Source organism: Sphaerodactylus townsendi, linkage group LG05 (assembly GCF_021028975.2).
Source record: "Sphaerodactylus townsendi isolate TG3544 linkage group LG05, MPM_Stown_v2.3, whole genome shotgun sequence".
NCBI classification, from domain to species: Eukaryota; Metazoa; Chordata; class Lepidosauria; order Squamata; family Sphaerodactylidae; genus Sphaerodactylus; species Sphaerodactylus townsendi.
This window is the reverse complement of record NC_059429.1, coordinates 5,658,974-5,682,374: the sequence shown is the minus strand read 5'-3', so window position 1 is coordinate 5,682,374 and position 23,401 is coordinate 5,658,974. Positions and strand designations below refer to the sequence as shown.

Sequence of the window (23,401 nt, the reverse complement as noted above, 5' to 3'; positions counted from 1 at the left end):
AACTACTCTTCTTCTTCTTCTTCTTCTTCTTCTTCTTCTTCTTCCTCTTCTTCTTCTTCTTCTTCTTCTTCTTCTTTAGCAACAGCAGTTGAATGCATTGATTCAAAATGCAGAACCTCCTTCTCAGACATGTAGATGTGCCCTCTGTGGTCACCTCCCAGATCTTTCTTAGTCCCTTCTGAGGTTTGTTTGGTTAGAAGGCTGCCATGGAACTCACTCTGTGACTGAGAAACAGTGTGGTGCAGCGGCTAGAGAGTTAGACTAAGAAAGGTCCAACTGCCAGCTTTTCTATAGAAGCTCACTGAGGATCTTGGGCTAGTCATACAATCTCAGACTAACCCCTTCACAGGGTTTGTGATGAGGGTAAAATAGAGGCGAGGGGAGTGATGTAAGCTCCTTTAGCTCCCCACCAAGGAGAAAAGGGGGGGTATAAATGGACTAAATAAGTAACCCCTAGATTCCCCAGGACTAGGAAGGGCAGCCATGAAGGAGATCTGTCACTGGCAACCAAGAATCACATTCCCTATTACTATGTGTGGGTGAGAAACTTGGACAAGGAAGAAAGTAGAGGTCTTTGAAATGTGGTGCTGGAAGAAAGTGTTACAAATACCGTGTGCCACCAAAACAAGCACAGGTAAGTGGTTTCTAGAACAGATCAAGCCTGAACTCAAAAAGGATATAGAAGAGATAGAAAAAGTGCAGAGAAGGGCAACAAGGATGATTGAAGGAATGGAGCACCTTCCTTATGAGGAGAGGCTGCAGCGTTTGGGACTCTTTAGTTTGGAGAGGAGACTCTGAGGGGGGATATGATTGAAGTCTATAAAATTATGCATGGGGTAGAAAATGTCGACAGAGAGAAATTTTTCTCTCTTTCTCACAATACTAGAACCAGGGGGCATTCATTGAAAATGCTGGGGGGAAGAATTAGGACTAATCAAAGGAAACAGTTCTTCACGCAACGTGTGATTGGTGTTTGGAATATGCTGCCACAGGAGGTGGTGATGGCCACTCACCTGGATAGCTTTAAAAAGGGCTTGGACAGATTTATGGAGGAGAAGTCGATCTATGGCTACCAATCTTGATCCTCCTTGATCTCAGATTGCAAATTCCTTAGCAGACTAGGTGCTCAGGAGCAGCAGCCGCAGAAGGCCATTGCTTTCACATCCTGCATGTGAGCTCCCAAAGGCACCTGGTGGGCCACTGCGAGTAGCAGAATGCTGGACTAGATGGACTCTGGTCTGATCCAGCAGGCTAGTTCTTATGTTCTTAACTCTGCCTAGAAGAATGTCCAAACGGAGGCTGTTGTACTTTGGTCACATAATGAAAAACAAGAGTCACTGGAAAAGACAACAATGCTAAGAAAGGTTGAAGTCAGCAGAGAAAGTTTGCAAGACCTGAGCAAAGTTGTTAATGATAGGATGTTTTGGAGGATGTTGATTCATAGGGTTGCCATGAGTTGGGCACGACCTGATGGCACTTAATGTACACATATTCTCAAATAAAGTGAAAGAAACGCTGTAAACATATTTATTTATTTATTTATTTATTTGGGTGCTGTGTGGTTTCCGGGCTGTATGGCCATGTTCTAGCATGTTTAGCATCTTTAGGAGATTCTCCTGATGATAACACCCAGGTTTGGTGAAGTTTGGTACATACAGCCCGGAACCCCACAGCACCCAAGTGAATCCGGCCGTGAAAGCCTTCGACAATATATTTATTTATTATTTATATTAATATACCGCCCTCCCCGAAGGTTCAGGGCAGTGTCCATCAACACTAAAACAATTTAAAACATTAAATACATAATTTACAATAAAATAATATATAAAATACTAAAACTACAGATGGCTTCAGCCCCTCCTTCCCCCTTTATGTGCCCATGGGAGGCCAGATGTTTTTATGGCGGAGTTGACATAATCCCGGCTGGCCAAACGCCTGGCAGAACAGGTCCGTTTTACAGGCCCTGCGGAAACTTTGTAAGTCCTGCAGGGCCCTGATCTCACCTGGAAGCCTGTTCCACCAGGTAGGGGCCAGAGCCGTAAAAGCCCTGGCCCTTGTAGAGGCCAGCCAGATCGCCTTGGGGCCAGGGATCACCAGTAGGTCCGCCTCTGACGAGCGGAGGGGCCTAGAAGGGCAGTTTAGAGAGAGACGGTCCCTCAGATAAGCAGAGCCAAGGCCGCGAATGGCTTTGAAGGTCAATACCAAAACTTTAAACATGACCCGGTACTCGATTGGCAGCCAGTGCAGTTGGTATAGGACTGGCGCAATCCGGTCCCTCGCTGTTGCCCCAGAGAGGAGCCTGTATTTAAAACATATGTGGTGCTGGATATGTATGTATTTAAAACATGACTTGGAAACATCTGTGTATTTACACATGGTTGTGACAGAGCAAAGATCCAACACTCTTCCTGCCTACCCCACAAGATTAATTTTCTGGTTCCTCTCACTATTAACCAGTGGCATATTTGCCTAGGGGACATGGGGTACCTAGTGGAGGGTGCAAAAATTTCAGGTTCGTTTGCATTTTTTATTTTTAGGATTTTTTTTCAGTTTTCGGCCTGCAGGGGGTTCAGTTTGTAGGCTAGCAGCACCAAAATTTCAGGGATTTTTCAGGAGACTCCTGATGATACCACCCAAGTTAGGTGAGGTTTGGTTCAGGGGGTCCAAAGTTATGGACTTCCAAAAGGGGTGTCCCCATTGTTTCCAATGGGAGCGAATAGATTGGGGCTACACATTTGAGGGTCCATAACTTTGAACCGCCTGAACCAAACTTCACCAAACCTGGGTGTTATCATCAGGAGAATCTCCTAAAGATACCCTGAAATTGTGGTGCTGCTAGCTTAACAATTGCACCCCTGATAGCAAGCACACTCCAAATTTCCACAGATTCTCCTTTTAAATCCACCTCTTTGGCATGGACTTAAAGGGAGAATGTGAGGTCCACAGTTTAAACATTGAAAGTGATGCAGTTTCAGGGTGGGGGAGAATCCACCCCAAAACAGCATCACTTTCAATGTTGTTTTAACTGGGGACCTCAGATTCTCCCTTTAAGGTGGATTTAAAAGAAGAATATGGGCCCCCTAGTTACACACCATTGAAAATGATGCTTTTTGGGGGGGTGGGGTGGATTCCACTGGAGGTGTTTTGTGAGAGATGATGCAGACCTTTGTTTTGTAAATGTTTTGCTGGGGGTGATTTGTGAGAGATGTACATGCTTAATACCCACTTGCACTGGCTTGGCACTGTTTCTCAGGCTAACAACCTACCTCATAGGGTTGGTGTGAGGACAAAATTAGGAAAGAGAGTTGGTGGGGGAGAACCATGTATGTTTTCCTGGGGGTGGGAGGTGTTTTGTGAGCTGGTGCAAAAAATCATCATTTGGTCGTGGTGGGGGAGGGGTCCCCGCCAAACTCAGGTTTTGTCCCCAGGCTCCAGTTTGCCTAGATACACCTCTGCTAGCCACAGTGTACTGCGCTGTGACACGAATAACAGTATACTAAACATTCCTCAGAAGTAACAATAGAGGTGCTGCGGTTTTCAAAAGCTACAAAAGTCACTTAAGGTGATGCTCAAAGACATGGCTAGAGTTTTTAATAGCCAGGTGGGAGATCTCCCAGTGTTACAGCTGTTACCCAGACAGCAGAGATCAGTTATTATTATTATTTATTAAATTTAGTATACCGCCCTGTCCCCAAAGGGCTCAGTTATCCACAAGAACATGGCAGTTTTGGAAGGTGAGCTCTTGCTGATCCTCCTCCTCAGGCTCCACTTCCAAAACTAGGGTTTTCCCAACCTGAAGTTGGCAATCCTAGGAATGGCCCCTCCCTACTTTGCTGGTGCTGCATGTTAAGTGCCCTCTTCTGATTATGGTGACCCTATGAATTAATGACCTCAAAAATGTTCTATCCTTAATAGCCTTGCTCAGCCCTTGCAGACTAGGGTGCGTGGTTACCTTTCAGAGTAGCTGTTTCATGATGGTCTTACTCTTTCTCTGCTGCCTTCAACATTTCCTAGCATTATTGTCTTTTCCAGTGACCAAAGTATGACAGTTCCAGCTTAGTCATTTTAGCCTCTTGGTCAGTCCAGGCTTAATTTCATCTAGAACCTATTGATCGATCTTTTGGCAGTCTGCAGTATGCCAGTGTGATGGAGTGTATAAGAGCAATGAACTCTAATCTGGAGAACTAGGTTTGATCCACCACTCCTCAACATGAAGCCTGTTGGGTGACCTTGGGCCAGTCACAGTTCTCGGAACTCTCTCAGCTCGCAAGGTGTGTGTGGTGGGGAGAGGAAGGGAAGGTGTTTATAAGCTGCTTTGAGAGTCCTTAGAGAAAGCAGGTTATAAAAACCAAACCTCCTTAAACTTCCCTCCAACACTACATTTGAAATTAATCAACTTCCTTCCTGTCACCTTTCTTTGCTGTCCAGCTTCCACAGCCATACTCAGTGATGGGGGATACTATGGCATGAGCCAACATGACCTTGGTTGCCAGTGATGCATCCTTACACATCTCTTCTAGCCCCTTCATGCCCTCTGGGCTCAATTGCTTCTGGCCTCAGTCCCCCTATTGCTGGCTGAGGAAGCCAAAGAATTTAAACTTCTTTCCCTGTGGATCTTTAAGGCGCAGGAGGATCTGTGGTCTTGATGCTCGCCATCCCGCCATGGCCCTTTCCCAGTGGCCGTTTCAAATTTTTGCTTCTTGCTGCCAGCCATGCAATGTGGCCAATGTGAAGCGTTGAGTTAACAGTTACACTAGGCCAGCTGGCCAAAACCCCAAACAAGTAAACACTACAGGTGATTCGACTACAGAAGAGCACAAAGTGCGGCGCCAGCATAGAACGACACACAGAACAGAATATCTATGTTGGTGTTTACTCGTTTAGGATTTTGGCCACGATTTCCTCAGAACCCTCAGCAATGGCGGTGGCGCAGCAGTTAAGAGCAGGTGCATTCTAATCTGGAGGAACCGGGTTTGATTTCCCCACTCTGCCGCTTGAGTTGTGGAGGCTTATCTGGTGAACTGGATTAGCCTGTGCTCTCCCACACACGCCAGCTGGGTGACCTTGGGCTAGTCACAGTTCTTCAGAGCTCTCAGCCCCAAGGTGCTTGCTGAGGGGGGGGGGCGGCGGCGGCAAGGAGATTGTCAGCCCCTTTGAGTCTCCTACAGGAGAGAAAGGGGGGATATAAATCCAAACTCCTCTTCTTCTCAGGTGGGTCTCCTCCTTCAGAACCTGAGCAAAGCGGACGACTTTTAAAAACGGCTCATGGTAACGTTTAAAAAATAGAATTTTAAAGTGCGGTTAGAAGCCGTTGCCCTTTGAAGAGTTTCATTTTTCTTCAAAAAGCGCCGCCGCTTCTGAAGTGGTTCCGGGTAACCAAAAGTTCACCCCTCAGTCGTCCAGCGACTTCCCGCGGGCGCACAGACCCTCGCGATAAGACTGGGCGGGCGTTCTCCCCGGAGTCTCGCGAGACCTTGTGCAGTGGGCGGGCCCTCGGGAGAGCTGGGGTTCTCGAGCTGCTTCGTGCGAGACTCGCGGGCCCGGAGGGGCGGGGCTTGGTCGAGGCGGGCTCCGTGAGGCGGGGGCGGAACCCGGCCGAGGGGCCGTCGGGGAATGGCCGGGTGAAGGTCAGTGGCGTCCCCCCCCCCCACCCCGACATTGCTCCCCCCCCCGCCGGTGGGGTGGGCGGGGCCTGGTCCGGGCGCCGGCTGGGAAGGAGGGCTGCTGGTGGGGAGGGGCTTTCTGCCCCGCTTCGTCCCTCACAACAACCCTGTGAGGCAGGTCCGGCCCAGAGTGGCCGCGGTGCGGATCGCGGCCGGGAGGGCTGAGGCCGCCCCGTTGCTCTGGCCTGGCCTGACCCTCCGACTGAGGTCGGGCCCGAAGGCTGCCCTGTGAGGAACTGCCCAGAAGGAGGTAGGAGCTGCCCGGGCCAGGCCGGCCTGAGGCCTTCAGATGGGGGTGGGGGGGGGGGTGGGCAGAGGCGCCCGCGGTCAGCGCCGGGGCTGGTGCAGCGGGGCCCCTGCCCGCCCCCTGCCTGCGTCTCCGGGCCCTGGACGGCTGGAGCCAGGAGCCTGCCAGGACCGCCCTCTCTTTTCTTTACCTGTTTTGTTGGATGCATTACATCCCCCCACCCCCACCCCGTCCTCCCACCCCCACCCCCAACCCAAAGGCCTCTGGGCGCCGGTGGACAAAGACACATCGAATAACATTACAACATAATTTACAGGTTGGAGATTTAAAACCATACTTCAGAAACAGAGAAGCAAGCCTTTATTGGCATAGACAACAGTACAACAGTAATAAAAAACAGATCAAAAAGCATATCCAATGCAGGTCGAAGGAAATCTACTGGCGTTTAGTAATTTCCAGGAGAAAGTCTGCCACTATCATGCAGAGAGAAGGATCAGGGTTGTCCAACAAGTAGTGTAATCTAATTAAATCGGGGAGACCGGGTAAATGTAAAGGAGTGAGATTCACATACTTGGATCTGATTTCCTTGAATCTGAGACAGTGTAGTAATTGGTGGGCCAGAGATTCAACTGACCCATCGTTACATGGGCACAATCTTTTAGCCTTTTCTTGCTTATTAAATCTGCCATGCGACAAGGCAGAAGGCATAACATTAAACCTGGCGAGCATTATGGCTCTCCTTTGAACAGGGTTTATTAAGCAATACAGGTAGTGTGCCAAGTGGCCCCCGTTCAAATGGGAGAGAAAAATACAGGGGGGAGCACGTTTTCTTGGCTGCAGTGATTAGGGTACTTCAGAAACAGCAAAAGGAACAAACAAATCAAGATGGCAACTTTGTATATATGTGTAGTGCGCGCGCATCGCCTGCTCCTGCACCCTGGGGGGTGAGGGATTGGACATAAAGGCGTCTCATAGCCCACAGTCACAGTATACAGGGGCGGCATCTCAACGACCGGCCTCGGGCCCTGCCGAACTGCTCAAGGTCCCTGGTGGAAGGAGGCAGAGTGTTCCACAGGCCAGGGGCCACGGCAGAAAAGGCCCTGGCCTGGGTAGAGGCCAGTTGTATCACCCAGAGACCGGAGCTTCCAACGAGTGGGGACGTAAGGGGAAAGACGCAGGCTGTCAATTAAAATCCTCCGAGCACCCCCTCTTCTCCGAGCCCCCCACAGAGACCTGAGTGATGGAAGACCGCACAAGGTCCCAGGTTTAATTCCTGGCATCTCCCTGTAAAAGGCCCTGACAGCGGGTGATGGGCATGGCCTTTTCCTGAGATCCCGAAGAGCCGCTGCCAGTCTGAGCAGGGCAGGGGTGGCTTTGATGGGCCCAGACAGAGTCTGAGGCAGTGTGTGCGGATGTCTCATGACAAGAAGCAGGGCCTTTTTGGGTGGTGGCATCTCACCTGGCCCCTGCCCTGCTTTGTCGTAGTTTCTGAGCCAAAACATTTCCTTTTACGGAGTTGGTTTTTAGTGCCATTTGTAGTCTGTTGTGGAAGTCTGCAAACCAGATAGGTCGCTTTCAGCTCCTCGCCATTGCGTTTTAATTCGTAACCTGCTGTGGTGTATGATTTTGTTGTATTTTATTGTGTCAGTTGCCTTGGGCAAGTTCCCTGTTGAGAGGGCATAGAAATCTTCTAGTATAGGTCAAATAAACAAGCAGTGCAGTTGGCTGTTGGGGTCTTTCCCCAACAGTGGCTCAAAGGCCACTTGGTCTTTCTGCTGCCAACCGCTGAACTGCTTTGTCACGGGCTTCCACGGCTGGACTCAACTGGTTGTTGGGGGCTTTCCAGGCTGTGTGGCCGTGGTCTGGTAGATCTTGTTCCTAATGTTTCGCCTGCGTCTGTGGCTGGCATCTTCAGAGGTGTATCACAGAGAGAAACAAGCGTGCTACACTTGTGGCTGGGATCTCTCTGTGATACACCTCTGACGATGCCAGCCACAGATGCTGGCGAAAAATTAGGAACAAGATCAACCAGACCACAGCCACATAGCCTGGAAAGCCCCCAACAACCAGTTGAGTCCAGCCGTGGAAGCCCGTGACAAAGCAGTTCAGCGGTTGGCAGCAGAAAGACCAAGTGGCCTTTGAGCAGGCAGGCCAGGGAATGTTGCCATACAGGTTGCTGATTAAGTCCTCGCTTTTAAGGCCTAGAAATGTTAATGCAATGTGTAAGGGTGGGTAGATCATCTGACTAATATTTTTGTGGATTTAGTGACTTCTGCAGTTTTATCTGATGATTATAGAAGGTGATCCCTGCTTGTTGAGACCAGCAAAAGGCCTTTGAAACAAAAGTGTCCTTTGCCCAGCTCTGGCAAATCCAGATGCTGCGAAGGGAAGCCCACAGAGAAGGCAGGAGGCCCCAGCCCCCCCCCCCTCCCCAGCAGCTGGCACTGAAGGGAGTGCAGCTTTGGAGTGCAGAGATCTCATCTGCCTGAACTAATAAATGTTGATAAACTTCCTCCTGTTCTGTGAAGTTGTCTGGTCTCCTCTTCAAGCTGGTGGTTGTCACTACGCAAATTCTTTTGCTAGACCCCTCCCCAGGGGTCTGCAGGCTCTTTAGCCTCTTCTTGTCACAAAGTGCCAACATTCCCCCCAGGTCTGCAGTCTCTTTTTTGAGACGAGGTGCCGGAAGCATACTTGGGATCGTGAACGTGGCTGCATTACCCTATGACAGTGATGGCGAACCTTTTCGAGACCGAGTGCCCAAATTGCAACCCAAAACCCACTTATTTATTGCAAAGTGCCAACAAGGCAATTTAACCTGAATTCTGAGGTTTTCGTTTAGAAAAAACGGTTGGCTCCAGGACATGCGTTACTCGGGAGTAAGCTTGGTGGTAGTCGGTGGCTTTGCTTTGAAGCAACCGTGCAACTCTTCCAACGGGTGAATCACAACCCTAGGAGGGTTTACTCAGAAGCAAGCCCCATTGCCAGCAACCGAGCTTACTCCTAGGATTGCGCTTTAGTTCTCCACATGAAAATCAGTGGGGTTTAACAGCGCCTAACAGGGTTACCTACACTGCTTCCCCAAAACTAGGTCTTAGATTTAATGCTAATAATTGAGCACAGTGGCACAGGCCAGCCTAAATGTGGGGGGGGGGGCACTCTGTTTGTGCGTGCCCACAGAGAGGGCTCTGAGTGCCACCTCTGGCACCCGTGCCAAAGGTTCGCCATCACTGCCCTATGATGATGCCTGTCCCTCTTATTTTGGAGTAGGAAGGTAGGCTTGCTTTAGGGAGCTTGCATGTAATGGTGCATTTGGAAGCCAGTATGAGACTGACCAAGATAGATCCCTCTCAGTCAGATCATGTGCTCAACTTCATGCAACTGTGAAGGTCATCTGCAGCACATGGAGGCATTGGCCCTCCCCTGCTACTTTCCCTGGGCATCAGGTACTTGCAGGTAGACTTCCTTGAAACAGGGTGATGACAGTTTCACTTAGCTGTCGTTGCTGATCCTTGTCGTTCGACTCATTTCTCTATCAGACTCTCTTTTCTGCAAGTGGCGTGAGGTACATGAAGGTAAACCAAAAAGCCAAATGATCTACTTATTTAGTTTATTGTCTGCTTTTTCATTGAGACTATAAAAAAGATGAATATAATGCATCCAATAAAACCTGGCTATACAATTAGAGTGCAATGAAATAAAGACATTAGAAGAAGAAGAGTTGGATTTATATCCCCCCTTTCTCCCCTCCAAGGAGACTTAAAGGGACTTACAAACACCTTGCCCTTCCCCCCTCACAAGAAACACCCTGTGAGGTAGATGGGGCTGAGATAGCTCAGAAGAACTGTGACTAGCCCAAGGTCACTCACCTGGTGTGTGTGGGAGTGTACAGGCTTCTCTGAATTCCCCAGATAAGCCTCCGCAGCCCAGGCAGCAGAGTGGGGAACCAAACCCGGTTCCTCCAGATTAGAGTACACCTGCTCTTAACCACTATGCCACTTCTGCTCATATTAGAATACAGCCAGTAAACGAAGGAAAAAAGATGCCCCTTTGGTCCTTGTTGTGCCCCATCCGTTCATGCCTTCCTAAAATGGTCTCCCAAACAAGTTCCTTTTCGCACACTCTGTGGAGCGGCAGAGGAGCATATCCCGCCAGGCAGAAGCTGCCACAGGAAAGCTGGTCCCTTGCTCTGTGCTCAAGGAAAGTGTCTCAGGTGGTGTGTCACACAGACAAGCTCTGGCACATGAAACTTGATTTGGTGTGAAAGGAGCTGGATGGGGAGAACAGCTGGGGGAAGGCTCCCTGAGGAACTTGATGGAGGAAGACGCAGGCCCCGCAAGTCTTCAAGAAGGGCTTTTTCACTTCCATTCCATTGCATTGTCTCCTAAAACTAAAGATGCTAGAAATGGGCGGCATTGCCAGTGCCGTGTTAGGCAGGCGTGGCAGTATCAAAGCAGTGACTGATGTTTTTCAGGTGATTGTCCCTAAGGAACTGCACGTGTGTTTTTGCTGGTTTGTAAATAGGGAGGGAGCCACAGAACTATTATTATAATAATCCAGCAACCAGAGGCGTGCCTGGGCCAAACTGCACCCAGTGCGCATTCTAATTCCCCCCCCATGCCCCCCCCCCCCCGCGGTGCTCCCCACGGCGCCCCGCCTTCCCACACTTACCTTAGTTCCTTTCCTTTTTCAGGCTGCAAAAGGCCTGTTCTCAGTAAAAATGGCTTGATGGGAACTATACTTCCCAGGAGACCTTGTGAGCCCAAAGGTCTCTTGGGAACTGTAGTTCCTCAGGCCATTTTTACTGCAAACAGGCCTTTTGCAGCCTGAAAAAAATCTGAAAAAGGAAAGGAACTAAGGTAAGTGTGGGAAGGGGGGTGGGGGTGCTGCAAGGGGTGGGGGAAGGGGCATGGGAGCGATTTTCCGTGCCCCCCCATATGTGCGCCAGGTGCACAGCGCACCCCCTACCCCCTTGTATCTTCGCGACTGCCAGAAACTCAAGTTATAAAATCACCTGGCTGGCTACACAGAGTAAATCCACGCCAAAGTGAATTGTTTTACTAGATGCATCCTCTCCATGTGGTAAAAAGACGATTCCAATCACCTGTCTGATAGGAAGCTAACAAGTTATGCAATTTGATAAGGTGTGTTGTGGAATCTGTAGAAACAGCTAAATTCTTTTGAAGTAGATGAACGGACAGCCCCATCTACAGAGTGTCATGTACAGTTCACCTGTGGGGTGTGAGTGATTGTGAAGTGCTGTCAAGTTGCAGCCAGTTTATGGCAACTCTGGAGAGTTTTCTAGCCAAGAGATGTTCAGATCAGAGTTGTTTTGCCATTTCCTGCTTCCGTGTAGGAGCCCTGGGCATCCTTTGTGGTTTCACAATCAGTTATTAACCACAGTCGATTCTGCATGGCTTCCAAGGTGGGACAGGGTCGGGCTAACCGGGGGACATCAATGTCAGTACTCTGGTTGTGCTGAAATGTATCCCTCAATATAGTTTTCAGTGCAGTTGGAGCTTGTTCTGTATCGTCCCTAAATTTTAAAAGTATTATTGACACTTGACTTTTTCCCCCTTAATCAAATATTTCTGTTCAAATATTTGTTGCTGTTGTTCGTGTATAGTTCTCCCTTCTGTTGGGGATTCAGTCTTACAATACATAATTGGCTAAAGGTTCTAGTGTACCGATGACAAACCTTTAGCCAATTACCGTGCAGGACGCACAGGGACCCAAGCCCTATGTGTCCTGCATTCCCATTGGCCATTGCTGGGCCCATGGAGCAGCTGCTCCACATCTGGCAAGGATCTCCTGCCTCCAACCCACCCCAAACAAAGCCCTTCCACCCACCCCCTTCCACCTCCCTGAACCCAAGCCGGGCCATGGAGGGCCCGGCAGGAACCAACCCCCCCCCCCCAAAAGAAACTCAAGCTGGGCCGCAGAGGGCCTAGCCCAGTGGTGGTGAACCTTTGGCACTCCAGATGTTATGGACTACAATTCCCATCAGCCCCTGCCAGCATGATGGGAATTGTAGTCCATAACATCTGGAGTGCCAAAGGTTTGCCACCACAGGCCTAGCCCCATCCCACCCCAACCATCTACATTCCACCACCCCACTCCTAGCCACCCCTTTCAACCCTCCCTGCAGCCCAACACTCACCTTCCCCCCACTCTTAGCCACACCTTTCAACCCTCCCTGTATTGTCACCTTCCTTCCTACCTACCCCAAGCCATATTTCTCCCACCCTGAGCCACACTCAGATAAATGGCACACTGCGAGGCAGCGTGGGATGGGGGCTGCTACAACCTCAGTAAAGCCAATTGTGGGGGGGGGGACGCTTCCTCCTTGACCCTTTGCTGTGGCCTGCTGCACCTCCCCCACAATGGGCTTTGCTGCTAGTCAAGGAATATTTATTTATAACCCCACCCGCAATACAGTGCAGTCAGCCACACCTTTGCATAATAAGTTCCACCCAAAACACTTACTGATTGGTTCCCCACCCTGGGACATGGACAATATACCCACTAAACCAGGGGTAGGGAACCTGCGGCTCTCCAGATGTTCAGGAACTACAATTCCCATCAGCCCCTACCAGCATGGCCAATTGGCCATGCTGACAGAGGCTGATGGGAATTGTAGTTCCTGAACATCTGGAGAGCCGCAGGTTCCCTACCCCTGCACTAAACATTCCCTTCTCACTGAATACAGTGTGTAACTGATTTCTCCCTGTGATACACCTCTGAAGATGCCAGCCACAGATGCAGGCGAAATGTCAGGAACAAGATCCACCAGACCACGGCCACACAGCTCGGAAAGCCCACCACAACCAATATTTATTTATTTATTTTGTTTAATTTATATCCCGCCCTTTCCCCGTAGGGGCAATTTTACAACATAAAAGTTAACTTTATTCCAAATAACAAATAATTTAAGTGGCTGTTCACAAGCACCATTTTAACAACTGGTTCTGCCGAAGTGGTGCAAACCGGCTGAATCCCACCACTAGGTTTGACCCTGTGCCGGGGTGCCCTTTGTGGGTAGGGTCTGGTCCCACAGAAGCTGATCTCAACCGTAGGAGGGGAAGATACGCAGACCCAAAAGTTGGCCGGGGGGGTGGAGTGGTGGTTTGAGAGGGTGACCCAGAAACATTAAATGCTGATTTTAAAAATCTCAGAATAGTGTATAAGGTCCAGCTTTCCCCCCCCCCCCCCCGCTCTCCGAGTCCCCTCTGAAGGAGACTTAGTTCTAAAGGTCAGCAGAGAACGTGTCCTGAACCACAGGACTTTGAGTAGCCCATTTTGATATGTTAGCTGACCACACTGAATTGCTGATAACGAGCTTCAAATCCTCAGTAAAACGCTGATAGTTTTAAGACTGTGGGGGGCAGGGGGCTTTACCTAATGGATTAACCTCAGAGTATTTAAAATCTTAAATAAAAAAGACTGGGCGGAAGGGGAAGTTAGAAGCGCCTGAGAGTCCAAAATTAAAATCCCCCTGTTGAAGAAGAGTTAGATTTATACCCCCCCTTTCTCTCCTGCAGGGAGACTCCTTTCCCCCCATAACAAACACCCTGTGAGGTGGGTGGGGCTAAGAGAGCTCTGAAGAACTGGGACTAGTCACCCAGCTGGCATGTGTTGGAGTGCACAAGCTAATCTGGTTCACCAGATAAGCCTCCACAGCTCAAGTGGCAGAGCAGGGAATTAAACCCCGTAGAGCGCACCTGCTTTTAACCACTACACCACGCTGGCTGTGAGGGGGGGATGGGAGGGGAAGTCGTAAGCAACCACCAGCTCAGCATTAGGAAGGCCTTTCAGTGTTGGGCCCATTGCTGGCCTCGCAGGTAACTTGATCTGGGTTTCAAGTGAGACCCCCCAAGTGGGTCTCTCTTCATCCTAAGTGAAGGCATGGGAAACCAGGAGGTAAAGACATTGTCTGCAGCTGCAGACAATGGGCGCCCTATTCCTGAGGACTTATCAGGAACTTCGGATTCAGCCTCTGAACCAACAGAGGGGCCCAGGATGCCGCTTGGACGGAGAAGCCCCTACTCTAGGTGGATTTTTGGCCTCCATCAACCAGTTCATGACTGCCCCGTTAGACGGCTCACAGGGAGTCACCGTGCGTCGTCCTCGGGGTCTGGACTATCGAGAGTCGCAGCCTTCGGGTTTTGGCAGTGCAATGTGGGCTACCGCACCTTTGGCTGAAAATGTGTCGTTGCCTGGCCGCCCATCGGAAGGGGCTGATTCACCGGAAGCTGAAGCTTGGCGGATACTCCTGGCATCGGAGGAGGCCTGGGATTCGGAGCGTGAAGGGTATCGTCGGGCTCTGCGCCATATGGAATGAGATATGGAACACCTGCGAGCTGCCCTTGTCCAGGCACGCCAAGTAGCCCCTGCTCCTGGAGCTGGAGCAGCCACAGCTACCCCGGCACCAGTTCAGCCCGGCCAGCCTGCACCAACCCTGGCGCCTGCCCCGGGACCCGCCCCAGCACCAGCTCAGCCTGCTCAACTGGTCCTGGCCCCAGCTCCAGTTCCTTCTCTAGCACCGGTGCCAGCTCAGCCTGTTCAACCCGGACCCGCTCCGGACCCTGTTCCAGTGCCAGGCCAGCCGCCTCTTCAGCCGGCCCCAGGAGGGGTCCCCCTGCTGCCAGCTGTACCTGCTCCGTTACTAGTCCCACCTCTGATGCTGCCGTTCATGCCACCAGGATGGGGAGCTCCGGGAGGTGTTTTGCCGAACTTTGCACCATATGGGGTAGCTCCCCCTCCGTTCATGCCTAGGGTCCGGCTGACTACTCGTTTTGATGGGACTCAGGACTTGCTCCCGGCTTTCCTGGTTCAGGTCAATGCCCACATGTTGCAGTATGGACCTGAACAATTTTGAGCGTGTTTGTGAAATAGGGTCGATGCTAGATGGCCCTGCAGGCAACTGGTACGTGAGACTCTTTCAACGTCAGGCTGCAGAGCTGCGCAACCTTCAGGACTTTATGATGGCCCTACGTCGCCGCTTTGAGAGCCCGTTTGTGGGCGAGCAAGCTAAACAGGAATTCATGGAGATGCGGCAAGGCAAGACCCCATTTGCAGAGTTTGTGGAAAACTTCCGCACCATGGCCAGTAAAATCCAGGATTGGGATGATTCTGTGAAAGTTTTCGCTTTCAAGAAAGCCCTGCACCCGGACTTGTTAAACTGGGCTCTTGTTAAGGATAGTCCTCAGACCCTGATGGAGTGGATTGTACTCGCGGGAACTGCGGACGCCCGAATGCGTGAGGCAGCCACGTTGGGAGTTCAGGTCGGGCGGTCCCCAATTGCTCAGCCATGCCGGGGGAGGGCTGCCCCTAGTTCTAAGCCTACCCGCCCTGCTCCTCCGAGGAGCCAGATCTCGGCGGAGGAGAATGCCCACTGCCATCGCCTGAATCTCTGTCTGTATTTCAGCGAGGAGGGTCATATTGCTGCGATTTGTCCCGCCAAGTGCACCCCTACTCCAGCCACTTCTAAGCCAGTAGCCAAGCCGGCCAAGACGTCCAAACCGCCGCTGAAAGGGGGCGCCCACGCAGCGGCTCCACACACTGATGGGGGGGGGGGGCAGCCGATTCCGTGGGAACCTCCCAAGCCAGAGCGGGTGAGTGAAGCCATAATTCTTCCTCTTGTTCTTACTAACGAACCCGGCTGCCCGAAGCTAGTGGTCCAGGCCCTTGTGGATACCAGCTGCTCACACTGTTTAATACATCCCCGCTTGGTAGATTCACTTGGATTGCAACCTGTCCTGTTGAAAGAGACTATTCGGTTTGATCAAAAGGATGGCAGTCCGATGGGCGGCGGTCCCATTACCTCTCATACCCCAAAGATTCTGGCTAACTGTGAGGGACATTGGGAACGTCGTAGTTTCATTATTGCCCCCATCTCTCAATACTCCGTGATACTAGGACTGTCTTGGCTTGTGGATCATGACCCGTCTGTGAAATGGTCTCAACGTGTTTTGACTTTTACCGACGTGCCTTGTGGGGACCATATGAGCCCTGATCCCCCCGAACAGTTGTTGCACCCACCAGAGGGGCTCGCTTGCTCTCTGTCCCAAGCTCCTGTTAACCCTGAGATTCCCTCGCTATACCGGGACCTTTGACAAGTTTTTGAAGAGACTGAGTGTAACTCCTTGCCACCCCATCGTGATACTGACTGTAAAATTGAATTGGTCCCTGGTGCGAAACTGCCCAAGGGACAGTTATATCCCATGAGTCCTGCTGAGGATGCCAAGTTGCGGGCGTTCCTGGATAAAAATTTAGCTCGCGGATTCATTCGGAAAGCACGCAGCCCCGGTTCTGTTTGTAAAAAAGGACAGTTCCCCGCGGCTTTGCACAGACTACAGGGATTTGAACACAGTATCGGCCTCTAATAAATACCCGCTACCCCAATCAAGGACTTACGTGCGAATCTTGGCTCAGGTCGCATTTTTGCCAAGTTGAATTTACGCGAAGCCTATTACCGGGTGCGAATGGCTGAGGGACATGAACATTTGAGCGCTTTTAATACTCGTTATGGGCAGTATGAGTATTTAATTATGTCTTTGGGGCTCTCCAGAGCTCCTGCCATGTTTCAGAGTCTGATCAACAGGATTCTAGATGACTTGTTGTTCAAAGGAGTGGTCGTTTATTTGGATGATGTTTTGATTTACTCCAGTGATGAGGAATCTCATTGTTTTGGTCCACGAAGTGTTGTACCGGTTGTTGGCAAATTCCCTGTTTGTGAAGCTTTCTAAATGTGAATTTCATAAGTCACAGCTGGATTTCTTAGGCTACCGCATTTCTGCCGCTGGTCTGGAAATGGACCCCGCCAAGGTGGCTGATGTTATGGCATGGCCCCCTCCTCAAACTCGTAAGCAGCTCCAGTCTTTTCTGGGCTTTACCAATTTCTACCGTGACTTTATCTGTCACTTTTCTTCCTTGGCTCTCCCTTTGACTGATGTTTTACGTACCAAGGAGAAATGTCCCGCTGCTTCCCGCCCTGGTGCGCGCCGTTGGTTTGGGATTCCGCTTACCAGACTGCTTTTGATTCCCTGAAACCGGCTTTCACTTCTGAGCCTGTTCCCGGCCACCCTGACCCCCCTTTGCCATTTGTGGTACATGTTGATGCTGCGGACAAGGCTTTGGGGGCTGCCCTCCTTTAACGGGGGTTCGGATGGTTGTCTCCACCCCTGTGCTTATCTTTCCTGCAAGTTTTCGGGTGCTGAACTTAATTGGACTGTCGGTGATAAGGAAACCTGTGGTATCAAAGTCGCTCTCACTGTGTGGAGACACTTCTTAGAGGGAGCGGAGCACCCCTCCGAGGTCTGGACTGATCATAAAAACCTGGCTGCACTCTGCTCCCCGGACCGACTTTGGAACAGTACCTAAGGCAGGGGTGGGCAACTATGGCCCTCCAGATGTTTGTGGACTACAATTCCCATCAGCCCATGCCAGCATGGCCAATTGGCTATTCTAGCAGGGGCTGATGGGAATTGTAGTCCATGAACATCTGGAGGGCCATAGTTGCCCACCCCTGACCTAAGGTGTTATGTGAACTATCAGCAGGATAACTGGGTTGATCTGTTGCCCTACGCGGAATACGCTTACAATAACTCGGTTCATAGTAGTTCGGGCAAGACTCCTTTTGAGGTGGTTCATGGCCACTGCTCAAGGTCAGTGCCTGGCCATCTCTGCTGTTATCTCTTACACAGTTCCTTTTGGACGCGCTTTGCCAGGATGGGGTGTGTTCGCAAGCTACTTTAATTACTGGGTTTTGCGCAGGCAAACCTCAGTTCTGGCATGACCAGAGAAGATCCTCAATACTCAATAAACTACTGTTCTTATACATGAGTTTGTTTCAGTTTTTGGGATTCTGACAGGGGCACATCCCCAGGTTGCTGCTCCCCACCAATTGTTTCCCTAGCTATTGTTAGGACTGAACATGGAGAAGCAGAGCGACTTTCACTTGGCAAAGGTGTCAGACAAGGATAAAGGTTGTCTCCCTGTTGGTTCAGTCTGTAGGCAGAACATAAAGAAAGATGGATTAGATTGTGAGATGGAGGTGGAGTAAAAACTGGTGGAAGGAATGTTAACCATCTGAGATGTGCAGGTGATGCCACATTACTGGTAGGCAATAGTTAAAACTGGACATCAAGAAGACAAAAGCAATGACTATGGCGGAACGGCACAACTTTAAAGCTGACGATGCAGCTGAAATTCTTCATGAAGATCCACTTATGGCGATTTTAACTTCATGAAACGGTGAATTAATAAACATGGGAAATCTGTACGGAAAAACAAGGCCCTCGAAAATGTTTTGGTAAGCTTTCTGCCCTGCTTCTCTGGGTGCCTTCAGCACTCGCTTGTTCAGAGAGGAAGAAAATGTGGACTTCACTTGGTACAGACAGTTTTTAAAATCTCTCTCATGTTCTTTCATCTTTTAAGCCAGTGATGGCGAACCTATGGCACGGGTTCCAGAGGTGGCACTCAGAGCCCTCTCTGTGGGCACGCGCACACAGAGTTTGTCATGTGGGGGGCAGAAAATCACCCCCACACACAAACACCTAGGCTGGCCTGGGCTACCGAGCATGACGTGCGTGCACCGCGGTGAGCAGGGAGGACTCGGCTGGCTGGCCTGGTGCCTGTGCTCCAGGTGGCTGCTGCCTGAGGGAGGGGGGGCGCAGAGGAGGCAGAGATGCTAGAGAGGCACAGAGTGGTGCCCCCAGGACTTGCTGGAGGCTAGAGCAGGCTGGCCCCTGCTCGAGCGGGTGGGGCGGAGGAAGAGGGAGCCAACCAGTTTTTCTAAACTAAAACCTCAGCATTCAGGTTAAATTGCCGGGTTGGCGCTTTGTGATAAATAAGTGGGGTTTGGGTTGCAATTTGGGCACTCGGTCTCAAAAATTTGCTTTGGTCTTTGTGTGGCTGCCTGATAGGCCACATGAGCACATTCAGTGGCTTCTGTGGCTGCCAACGTGTGCCTCTTGCGTATTTCGATGTGCCCACAGTGCTCAGATGGTGGGAGAAGTTTCCCAGGGAGCAGAGTCCTGGCCCCTGCCGGCTAGTTCAGTCTGTTCACCGCAAGAATGCCCTGTGCAGCAGCTCAAATGTTTGGTCAGCTCTACCTTGTGTGAGTTACGTAACCCAGTGAAGTCAGTTCGTCTTGGAAACAGCCTTTTAATCCAGCAGCTTCTCTGCAGCAACAGCAGGTGTCGGCCAGACAGAGCAGGAAGGGTGGCTGAGCAGCCAGCCATCTTTCTGCCCTGCCCTGCCCTGCCCTGCCCTGCCCTGCCCTGCCCTGCCCTGCCCCTACTGTTGGTGTTTGTGTGGAGCGGAGAGGATGCCCTGTGCCACAGGAGCACCAAAGGAGAGTACCTTGGAGCCACAGGGGCAGGGCTCTGTTGTTGCTGCTGGAGGATGGGGGAAATTCTGCGGCCACCTTGAGTGGGAGGAGCTGGTTTTCTTTGTGGGCGCCTGTGGCACAGGTATTCTCCTTGTGGCCGGAAGAGGGAGAGTGCAGTGAACCCACTGGGCGCTTTTCTGAAGTTGTCCCCTGTGACTGTCCCAGCAACCTTCTAGGCAGGCAGGTGTGAAATCTCTCCCTAAAACCGGGCTTTCCTCTGAAACCGGTGGGCTCCTGACCCCTCCCCGGCCATTCCTGCTTCCATCTGGGAGAGCCCTGTTTGTCACCGATGGTGCTCTGGAGCTGAGAAGGAACGTTGCCCCAGCAGAGGACTGAGGTCTGGCTGAACTGAGATCTGCGTGGCAGCCTCCAAAGTGTGCACTCTCACCTCTCTGCTCCACCGGCAGGATAAAGATACTCAAGGGAGGGTGCCCCACAGCCCCAGAATTGCACCCGCCCACATCTGATGGGGTCCCAGTTTGGTACTGCTAGCTTAACAATTGCACCCCTGACAGCAGGCACCCCCCAAATTTCCCCAGATTCTCCTTTTGAATCCAACTCCTTCGGCATGGATTTAAAGGGAGAATCTGAGGTCCCCAGGTTAAACATTGAAAGTGATGCTGTTTCAGGGTGGGGGATAATCCACCCCTAAACAACATCACTTTCAATGTTGTTTTAACTGGGGACCCCAGATTCTCCCTTTAAGGTGGATTTAAAAGAAGAATCTGAGCTCCCTAGTTTAAACACCATTGAAAGTGATGCTGTTTGGGGGTGGATTTCAGCATCACAGCAGCCGCCCCTGGGGCGGGGGAGCACAAACCTCAGATTTTGCACCAGGCTCCATTTTCCCTATCTACCCCTCTGCCCAGAGGGGAGGGAGATGGGACTGCTGGCTACTAGCTGGGAGCCCAGTTCTCTTGCCGTACCTGCCAGTAGCCTGACTCAAAATGGAGCTCCTCAGGGCAGGCCCTGCCACCTTCAGGCGCTGTTTGAGCTTCGTGTGCTTCCTGTCGCTGGGCATGATGGGCCGCTTGGAGGCAGATGTCCTGGGGGCTTCCTAGAGCCACTCACCCCCCGAGCTGCCTTGGGCATGGGCAAGGGGGAAGCACGGCTGGAAAAAGACGCGTGTCTGTACTGACTCATCTCTCGTCCCATCTTTCCAGACTGCACCACAAACGTCCCCAGGGCCGGCAGAAGCCTCCTGGCTGAATGCGGTAGCACCAGGCCCAAGGTAAGCCACTCCCTCCCCTCACCCAGCTCTGCCAGTCTTTCTGCTCTGGGCTCCCCTTCCCCGGTCTTCCAGGTTAGTCATTTTTGTGCCCTGCATTGGCAGTCACCTCCTGGTGGGTATGGTGGGCTCTGTCTGTGTTGGGTCTGGGCAGCCTGCTGGGCATAGCAGGGCCGTTGGGAAGCTGAGGACAGCAGGCCATTGGGGTCGGAAGACGTCTGCTTCGGTCTGGATCAGCTCTCGGCTTCTGTTGGAGCATCCTGTGTATTTTGGTCCCAGCAAGATATCTGTCAGGAAAAAACATGTGTGTGTTTCCTTCTTGCAGCCCCAGCCCCCAGGCTCCCCCCAGAGTTGGCACCAGAGCTCCTCTCCAGGTTTGTGTTCAAGTTCAGATTTTTTCCTTGCAGTTTTGCTGTCAAGTTCAAGTTCAAAGACCTTTATTAGGCATTAAAACATAGCAGAGCTAAGTAATCCAAATACAGTTTTACAAGATAAAACAGGTACTCCTGTTTCAAAAATGCATACATCAGAGCAAAAGAGGAGACCAGGAAATTATTTCGTAATAGTGAGCAAGAATTTGGCCACTATGTCCAATTGCTTGGGATTCTCTGTATTCAGAAGATAGTTCAATTTAAGATTAAAAAGGCTTGGATGGACCAGTAAGGGATCCCCTAAAAACAGGTTTGGTCTAAAATCGTTAAATTTTGGACAAACTAATAAAATGTGCTCCAATGACTTCTCAGAGGTTTGACTTTTGCTGTGAAAGTACCGTGAATCTCTCTGGGGAAAAGGTTAGTGGAAATGTGTTGGTTCTCGCTCTGGTCAATAGCCACCTCAGCTTAGGGTCAGACAAGATGTTTAAATATGCAGCTGTCTTGCATTTCCCGGGCATGATGTTAAAATGGAGGGGAGAGAACAAGTTTTGCTGTCATAAGAACATAAGAACAAGCCAGCTGGATCAGACCAGAGTCCATCTAGTCCAGCTCTCTGCTACTCGTAGTGGCCCACAAGGTGCCTTTGGGAGCTCACGTGCAGGATGTGAACGCAATGGCCTTCTGCTGCTGCTGCTGCTCCCGAGCACCTGGTCTGCTAAGGCATTTGCAATCTCAGATCAAGGAGGATCAAGATTGGTAGCCATAAATCGACTTCTCCTCCATAAATCTGCCCAAGCCCCTTTTAAAGCTATCCAGGTGAGTGGCCATCACCACCTCCTGTGGCAGCATATTCCAAACACCAATCACACGTTGCGTGAAGAAGTGTTTCCTTTTGTTAGTCCTAATTCTTCCCCCCAGCATTTTCAATGGATGCCCCCTGGTTCTAGTATTGTGAGAAAGAGAGAAAAATTTCTCTCTGTTGACATTTTCTACCCCATGCATAATTTTATAGACTCTCTCCCGTTTGTGTCCTGCTTTTCCTGGCAGCTCAGAGCAGCAGCCCTGCTTCTGCCCCCACAATGTCCTCACAACCGTCCTATGAGGTAGGTTAGGTGGGGAGAGAGTGGCAAGCCGAAGGTTGGCGGCTTATGGGAATTTAAACCCAGGCTGCCCCAGCTGTAGTCTGATACCCTGTGGGGTCCATGGTGCCCACCAACCCCCTTTCAGGGGCCATCCAGATCTTTTTAGGATGTGGGTGGGGCCAAGTAGGGCCTTTGCCCAGAATGGCTTCTGATTGGCTGTGCAGATTTTTTGAAAATGCTGCTTTGGCAGCAGCTGCCACCCCAGCAAAGAAGTTACGCCGTGGCTGCCTCTGTTTTGTGGTGGCAGCCGTTTTGCTACTGGGTCCACCGTGCCACGTCAGAATTCAAAATGTGCCCGCAGGCTCAAAAAGGTTGGGGACCCCTGCTCTAACCATTACACTGCTCTGTCTCTTTTATATGATCAATGGTATTGAAGGCCGGAGAGAGGCTCCATTTTCTTCTCTAGGGAATGGTCTAGAAAACGGCTGCCTCTCTCTCTCTGTGTGTGTGTGTGTGTGTGTAAGTGTAATTTTTCCCCTGCTGTGTCCCACCTTGCTGTGTCACCGAAAAAAAGATCAGATTGTAAGTGAGAATCAATATGCTTGTTTTTCATCAATTGCTTGTTTTGCAGCTGTGAAGTGGAAAATGTATCCAGATTTTCTCCTGGTAGGCAAAGAGCCCTCCTGATAGGCAAAGAGCCCTCTGCTTCACCCCTTCACCGGGAGACAGGGGTGAGACTTTTAAAAACTACTTCCTGTATTGAGAGTTGGGCGCCATTTTAGTCAGTATTTTTTCCTGCCTCTGAGGGAGTGCACGAACTTAAGCTAGGCGCCAGTTTCTTCTGTGTAATTACCTACACTGCTTCCCCAAAACTAGGTTTTAGGTTTAATACTAATAATCGAGTCCAGCGGCCCAGGCCAGCCTAGATTGGAGGGGGGGGTGACTTTGCACGTGCCCACAGAGAGGGCTCTGAGTGCCACCTCTGGCACCCGTGCTTTGGTTCGCCACCACTGCACTATAAGCTTCGCTCTTGGGCTGATGCCCAGACGGCCTTTGGCCACAGGGTCTTAGGCCACATTTCGATTAACTAACGATGTCCCTCCCTTGTAGGGACACTGCTGTAGGAGGTCTCAAGCAAGTGTCCTCCTCCTCCAGGAGAACGGTCTATTGGACACCTACTGTGAAGGGTCCTTCTCCTGACAGGCAAGGAGGACATCTGGGCCCTCCCTGTCATCGTCTTCCATGTTGTTATTATCGTTATGATTGTTATTACCGTTACTCATGTTATGCTGTTAAGTGTTGAGATGTTGCTGCAGTCTTGTGACTACATTAGTTACTGCTCGGACAGAGGAATACTGACTAAAATGGCGCCCAACTCTCAGCACAGGAAGTAGTTTCAAAAAGTTCCTGCCTCCCG

At 50.9% G+C, this 23,401-nt stretch overlaps 1 long non-coding RNA gene across 1 annotated transcript; it reads left to right on the top strand.

The window, feature by feature from the left end:
* Window positions 1–5,307: 5,307 nt before the first annotated feature.
* On the top strand, window positions 5,308–22,700 carry LOC125432865. Its single transcript, XR_007244559.1, has 4 exons — window positions 5,308–5,627; window positions 20,464–20,531; window positions 20,854–20,902; window positions 22,616–22,700. It is a non-coding gene; the product is annotated as an uncharacterized LOC125432865 (long non-coding RNA).
* The last annotated feature ends 701 nt before the right edge of the window (window positions 22,701–23,401 follow it).